General features: G+C 36.8%; 1 non-coding gene across 1 annotated transcript; it reads left to right on the top strand.

The window, feature by feature from the left end:
• The first annotated feature begins 5254 nt into the window (after positions 1-5254).
• LOC112711732 (small nucleolar RNA R71) lies at positions 5255-5362 on the top strand. The gene has a single exon (XR_003157587.1). It is a non-coding gene; the product is annotated as a small nucleolar RNA R71 (small nucleolar RNA).
• The last annotated feature ends 2633 nt before the right edge of the window (positions 5363-7995 follow it).

Below are 7995 nucleotides of genomic sequence, written 5' to 3'. Positions count from 1 at the left end.
GGTATGAAGCAAGCTATGGTCAACGTGTAAATCTCAGTTAGGCGGATTTAAATGATTATGTTGGTTTTCAAAAATAATAATAAATAAAACATAAAAAAAGATAAAGATACTTATGTAGATCATTGGTGGGAATTTCAGATAGGCGTATGAAGATGCTGTGCTCCTTCTGAATCTCTGCTTTCCTACTCGCTTCATCCAATCCTTCTTACTCCTTTCCATGGCAAGCTGTATGTAGGGCATCACTGTTGTCAATGGCTACATCCCATCCTCTCAATGAAAATGGTCCAAATGCTCTGTCACAGCACGGCTAATCATCTGTCAGTTCTCAATCATGTCGGAATAGAATCCATTGATTCTTTGGCGTTTGTCATCACGCCCAACAATTGCGAGTTTGAAGCTCATCACAGTCATTCAATCCCTGAATCCTACTCGGAATACCACAGATAAGGTTTAGACTTTCCAGATTCTCATGAATGCCGCCATCAATTTTAGCTAATACCACGAAGATTCTGATTAAGGAATCCAAGAGATATGTGTTCGGTCTAAGGTAGAACGGAAGTGGTTGCCAGTCACGCGTTCATAGGTGAGAATGATGATGCGTGTCACGAATCATCACATTCATCATGTTGAAGTGCAACGAATATCTTAGAATAAGAATAAGCTGAATTGAATAGAAAATAGTAGTAATTGCATTAAAACTCGAGGTACAGCAGAGTTCCACACCCTTAATCTATGGTGTGTAGAAACTCTACTGTTAAAAATACAAAAGTGATCAAGGTCCAGGCATGGCCGTTCAAAAGACATATGAATTCGAAAATAGGGAAAATGACCAGATATGTGGTCAAAAGGCCGAATGGTCAAAAGATGTCTAATATAATAGTAAAATGTCCTATTTATACTAGACTAGCTACTAGGGTTTATAGAAGTAAGTAATTGATGCAGAAATCCACTTCCGGGGCCCACTTGGTGTATGGTTGGGCTGAGCTTGAGCTTTACACGTGCAGAGGCTTCTCTTGGAGTTGAACGCCACGTTGTAACATGTTTTTGGCGTTCAACTCTGGTTCGTGACGTGTTTCTGGCGTTTGACTCCAGAATGCAAAATGGAACTGGCGTTGAGCACCAGTTTGCGTCGTCTAATCTCGAATAAGTTATGAACTATTATATATTGCTGGAAAGCTCTGGATGTCTACTTTCCAAAACCGTTGAGAGCGCGCCATTGGAAGTTCTGTAGCTCCAGAAAATCCATTTCGAGTGCAGAGAGGTCAGATTCAAACAGCATCAGCAGTCCTTTGTTAGCCTTTTATCAGAGTTTTGCTCAGGTCCCTTAATTCCAGCCAGAAAATACCCGAAATCACAGAAAAACATATAAACTCATATTAAAGTCCAGAAATGTGAATTTTACATAAAAACTAATAAAAACATCCCTAAAAGTAGCTAGATCCTACTAAAAACTATCTAAAAACAATGCCAAAAAGCATATAAATTATCCGCTCATCACAACACCAAACTTAAATTGTTGCTTGTCCCCAAGCAATTGAAAATCAATTAGGATAAAAAGAAGAGAATATACTATAAATCCCAAAATATCAATGAATATTAGTTCTAATTAGATGAGCGGGACTTGTAGCTTTTTGTTTCTAAACAGTTTTGGCATCTCACTTTTTCCTTTGAAGTTTAAAATGATTGGCATCTCTAGGAACTTAGAATTTCAGATAGTGTTATTGATTCTCCTAGTTAAGTTTGTTGAATCTTGAACACATCTACTTTTATGAGTCTTGGCCGTGGCCCTAAGCACTTTGTTTTCCAGTATTACCACCAAATACATAAATGCCACAGACACATAACTGGGTGAACCTTTTCAGATTGTGACTCAGCTTTGCTAAAGTCCCCAGTTAGAGGTGTCCAGAGCTCTTAAGCACACTCTTTTTTCTTTGGATCACGACTTTAACCACTCAATCTCAAGCTTTTCACTTGGACCTGCATGCCACAAGCACATGGTTAGGGACAGCTTGATTTAGCCGCTTAGGCCTGAATTTTATTTCCTTGGGCCCTCCTATCCATTGATGCTCAAAGCCTTGGATCCTTTTTACCCTTGCATTTTGGTTTTAAGGGCTATTTGCTTTTTCTGCTTGCTTTTTCTTTTTTTTCTATATTTTTTTCGCAAGCTTTTGCTATTCACTGCTTTTTCTTGCTTCAAGAATCAAATTTATGATTTTTCAGATTATCAATAACATTTCTCTTTGTTCATCATTCTTTCAAGTGCCAACAATTTTAACATTCATAAACAACAACATCAAAAATATGCACTGTTCAAGCATTCATTCTGAAAACAAAAAGTATTGTCACCACATCAATATAATTAAACTAATTTCAAGGATAAATTCGAAACTCATGTACTTCTTGTTCTTTTGTATTAAAAACATTTTTTCATTTAAGAAAGGTGAATTTATTCATAGCCTTAAGACATCTCTAGTGATTTTGGTGCTCCTAATCTTAGTTGCTCCCAATAGTTGTGTGGAGGAAAATGTATCCCTTGAGGTATCTCAGGGATTTCTTGATGAGGGAATTCCTCCTGCTCTTGTTGAGGTCCATGAGTGGGCTCTCTTGATGTGCAATCAAATGCTCTACCGCTATGCTATGGACCCTTGAGATGAATCTCTCCATCTCCTATGACTCAGAGGTGGAAGCTTTTGTCTTCCCTTTTCTTTTTCTAGAGGTTTCTCCGGCCTTAGGTTCCATAAATGGTTATGGAAAAACAAAAAGCTATGCTTTTACCACACTAAACTTAGAATGTTGCTCGCCCTCGAGCAAAAGAAGAAAGAATAGAAGAAGAAGAAGAAGATATGGAGGAGAGGGAGAAAGGTTTTATATTCGGCTTTTTAGGGTGGGTTTGGGTGGGAAAGAGTGGATGGATGTGAGTGGTGAAGAGGTGATGGGGAAGAGAGATTGGGGTGATTGTGTGAAGAAGAGAAAAGGTGAGCTGAGGTAGGTAGGGATCCTATCGGGTCCACAGATCTTGAGATGATTCTGTGGGGTCCACTGATCCTGAGTTGTCAAAGATGTAACATCCCTGCACCAATGAGGCATGTAAAACGCCCTCTGCATGCAATCCTGGCGTTTAACGCCAGATTGATGCTTGTTTCTGGCGTTAAACGCCAGGTCCATGCTTGTTTTGGGCGTTCAACGCCTATTTGCAGCATGTTTCTGGCATTGAACGCCAATTCCATGCTTGTTTCTGGTGTTCAGCGCCAGCTCTCCTCAGGGTGTACTCCTGGCATTTAAATGCCAAGATGCTGCTTGTTTCTGGCGTTCAACGCCAGATTCATGCTCTGTTCTGGCGTTGAACGCCAGCCAGATTCTCCTTACTAGCATTTAGACGCCAGTAAGGCCTTTCTCCAGGGTGTGCTTTTTCTTCTGCTATTTTTGATTCTATTTTTAATTTTAGTATTTATTTCGTGACTCCACATGATCATGAACCTAATAAAAACATAAAAGAACAATAAAAGAAAAATAAAATTAGATAAATAAAAATTGGGTTGCCTCCCAATGAGCGCTTCTTTAATGTCAATAGCTTGACAGTGGGCTCTCATGGAGCCTCACAGGTGATCAGGTCAATGTTGTAGACTCCCAACACCAAACTTAGAGTTTAGCTGTGGCCTCTCAACACCAAACTTAGAGTTTGATTGTGGGGCTTTGTTTGACTCTGTACTGAGAAAAGCTTTTCATGCTTCCTCTCCATGTATACAGAAGAATACCCTTGGGTCTTAAACACAAGGTAGTCCCCATTCAATTGAAGGACTAATTCTCCTCTATTAACATCTATCACAGCTCCTGCTGTGGCTAGGAAAGGTCTTCCAAGGATGATGCATTCATCATCCTCCTTCCAAGTGTCTAAGATTATAAAATCAGCAGGGATGTAAAGGCCTTCAACCTTCACTAACACGTCCTCTACCAATCCATAAGCCTGTCTTACTGACTTATCTGCCATTTGTAATGAGAATATGGCAGGCTGTACCTCAATGATCCCCAACTTCTCCATTACAAAGAGTGGCATAAGATTTATGCTTGACCCTAGGTCACACAGAGCCTTCTCAAAGGTCATGGTGCCTATGGTACAGGGTATTAAAAATTTGCCAGGATCTTGTCTCTTTTGAGGTAAAGTTTGCTGAACCCATGTATCTAGTTCACTAATGAGCAAGGGAGGTTCACCTTCCCAAGTCTCATTACCAAACAATTTAGCATTCAGCTTCATGATGGCTCCTAGATATTGAGCAACTTGCTCTCCAGTTACATCTTCATCCTCTTCAGAGGAAGAATAGTCTTCAGAGCTCATGAATGGCAGAAGAAGGTTTAATGGGATCTCTATGGTCTCTATATGACCTTCAGATCCCTTTGGGTCCTCAATAGGGAGCTCCTTCTTGCTTGAGAGACATCCCATGAGGTCTTCCTCATTGGGATTCACGTCCTCTCCTTCCTCCCTAGGTTCGGCCATATTGATTATGTCTATGGCCTTACACTCTCTTTTTGGATTCTCTTCAGTATTACTTGGGAGAGTACTAGGAGGAGTTTCAGTAACTTTCTTACTCAATTGGCCCACTTGTGCCTCCAAATTTCTAATGGAAAACCTTATTTCACTCATGAAACTTAAAGTGGCCTTAGACAGATCAGAGACTATGTTTGCTAAGTTAGAGGGGCTCTGTTCAGAATTCTTTGTCTGTTACTGAGAAGATGATGGAAAAGGCTTACTATTGCTGAGCGTATTTCTTCCACCATTATTAAAGCCTTGTTGAGGCTTTTGTTGATCCTTCCATGAGAAATTTGGATGATTTCTCCATGATGAATTATAGGTGTTTCCATAAGGTTCACCCATGTAATTTACCTCTGCCATTGCAGGGTTCTCAGGATTATAAGCTTCTTCTTCAGAAGATGCCTCTTTAGTACTGTTGGATGCATTTTGCCATCCATTCAGACTTTGTGATATCATGTTGACTTGCTGAGTCAACATTTTGTTCTGAGCCAATATGGCATTCAGAGCATCAATTTCAAGAACTTCATTCCTTTAAGGCGTCCCATTATTCATGGAATTCCTCTCAGAAGTGTACATGAACTGGTTATTTGCAACCATGTCAATAAGTTCTTGAGCTTCTGTAGGCATTTTCTTTAGGTGAATGAATCCACCTGCAGAATGGTCCAGTGACATATTAGAGAACTCAGATAGACTATAATAGAATATATCCAGAATGGTCCACTCTAAAAGCATGTCAGAAGGACACCTTTTGGTCATCTGCTTGTATCTTTCCCAAGCTTCAAAGAGGGATTCACCATCTTTTTGTTTGAAGGTCTGAACATCCACTCTAAGCTTGCTCAGCTTTTGAGGAGGAAAGAACTTAGCCAAGAAGGCCGCGACCAGCTTATCCCATGAGTCCAGGCTATCTTTAGGCTGTGAGTCCAACCATGTTCTAGCTCTGTCTCTTACAGCAAAAGGGAAAAGCATGAGCCTGTAGACTTCAGGATCTACTCCATTAGTCTTAACAGTCTCACAGATCTGCAAGAACTCAGTTAAAAACTGGTAGGGATCTTCTAATGGAAGTCCATGAAACTTGCAGTTCTATTGCATTAGAGCAACTAGTTGAGGTTTCAGCTCAAAATTGTTTGCTCCAATGGCAGGGATTGAGATGCTTCTTCCATCAAACTTGGAAGTAGGTGTGGTATAATCACCAAGCATCCTCCTTGCATTATTATTTTTAGCTGCCATCTCCTCTTCCTTTTCGAAAGTTTCTGTAAGGTTGTCTCTGAATTGTTGTAATTTAGCTTTTCTTAGTTTTCTCTTCAGAGTCCTTTCAGGTTCAGGATCTGGTTCAACAAGAATATTCTTGTCCTTGCTCCTGCTCATATGAAAAAGAAGGGAATAAAAAATAATAATAGGGATCCTCTTTACCACAATAGAGAGATTCCTTTATGTTAGTAGCAGAAGAAAGGAATAGAAGAAGGAAAAGGTAAGAATTCAAACACAAGAGTGAAGATAGGTTCAGATTCTTGAGATGAAGAGAAGTGTTAGTAAATAAATAAATAAATAGAAGAAGATGAGGGGGAGAGAATTCGAAAATTAATTTTGAAAAAGGGTTAGTGATTTTCGAAAATTAAAAGAAAAATTAAAATTAAAATTAAAATTTAAAACAATTAGTTAATTAAAAGAGTTTTGAAAAAGAGGGAGGTAATTTTCGAAAATTAGAGAGATAAAGTTAGTTAGGTGGTTTTGAAAAAGATAATATATAGTTAATACAAACAAAAAGTCAACTAGTTAGTTGAAGAAGATTTGAAAATCAATTTTGAAAAGATAAGAAGTTAGAGAAGATTTTTGAAATTAATTTTTTTTTTTGAAAAAGATATGATTTTTGAAAAAGATATGATTGAAAAGATATAGTTGAAAAAGATTTGATTTTTTAAAATTAAAATTGATTACTTGACTAACAAGAAACTAAAAGATATTATTCTAGAATTTAAAGATTGAACCTTTCTTAACAAGAAAGTAACAAACTTCAAATTTTTAAATCAATCACATTAATTGTTAGTTAAGTTTCGAAAATTTAAAATAAAATTAAGAAAAAGATTTTTGAAAATCAAGAATTTTCGAAAATATAAAAAAAAATAAAAAAGATTTTATTTTTGAAAAAGATTTTGAAAAGATAAGATTTTTAAAATTGAAAATTTGACTTGACTTATAAGAAATACCTAAGTTTTAAAAAATTTTCACTAAGTCAAATCAAATTTTTGAAATTTATGAGAGAAAAAAGGAAAATATATTTTTTATTTTTGAATTTTTAATGAGGAGAGAGAAAAACACAAATATGACCCAAAACATGAAAATACATTATGCATGCAAGAACACTATGAATGTCAAGATGAACACCAAGAACACTTTGAAGATCATGATGAACATCAAGATTTATTTTTGAAAATTTTTCAAGAAAAGAAGAACATGCAAGACATCAAACTTAAAGATTTTTCATGTTTAGACACTATGAATGCAAAAATGCATATGAAAAACAACAAAAGACACAAAACAAGAAAATATCAAGATCAAACAAGAAAACTTATCAAGAACAACTTGAAGATCATGAAGAACACATACATGAATTTTCGAAAAAATGCAAAAGTTTTAAAAAAACATGTAATTGACACCAAACATAAAAATTGACACTAGACTCAAACAAGAAACACAAAATATTTTTTATTTTTATGATTTTATTGATTTTTTTGGATTTTTATTTTTTTCGAAAATTATTTTTTTGAAAAACGAAAATAACGAAAATCTTTTTTTTTGAAAGATTTTTGAAAAATTTTTGAAAAGAAAATTACCTAATCTAAGCAACAAGATGAACCGTCAGTTGTCCAAACTCAAACAATCCCTGGCAACAGCGCCAAAAACTTGGTGCACGAAATTGTGATCTCTAGTAATGGCATTCAACTTGGTATGCGCATCTACTAACTCAGCACTTTCTTCACAAATTCGCACAACTAACCAGCAAGTGCACTGGGCATCCAAGTAATAAACCTTACGTGAGTAAGGGTCGATCCCACGGAGATTGTTGATATGAAGCAAGCTATGGTCATCTCGTAAATCTCAGTTAGGTGTATTTAAATGATTATGTTGGTTTTCGAAAATAATAATAAATAAAACATAAAATAAAGATAAAGATACTTATGTAAATCATTGGTGGGAATTTAAGATAGGCGTATGAAGATGCTGTGCACCTTCTGAATCTCTGCTTTCCTACTGCCTTCATCCAATCCTTCTTACTCCTTTCCATGGCAAGTTGTATATAGGGCATCACCGTTGTCAATGGCTACATCCCATCCTCTCAGTAAAAATGGTCCAAATGCTCTGTCACAGCACAGCTAATCATCTGTCGGTTCTCGATCATGTCGAAATAGAATCCATTGATTCTTTTGCGTTTGTCATCATGCCCAACAATCGCGAGTTTGAAGCTCGTC

This window comes from Arachis hypogaea, chromosome 1 (assembly GCF_003086295.3).
Source record: "Arachis hypogaea cultivar Tifrunner chromosome 1, arahy.Tifrunner.gnm2.J5K5, whole genome shotgun sequence".
NCBI lineage: Eukaryota > Viridiplantae > Streptophyta > Magnoliopsida > Fabales > Fabaceae > Arachis > Arachis hypogaea.
The sequence above is the reverse complement of the archived record's forward strand: the minus strand, read 5'-3'. Positions and strand labels throughout refer to the sequence as shown.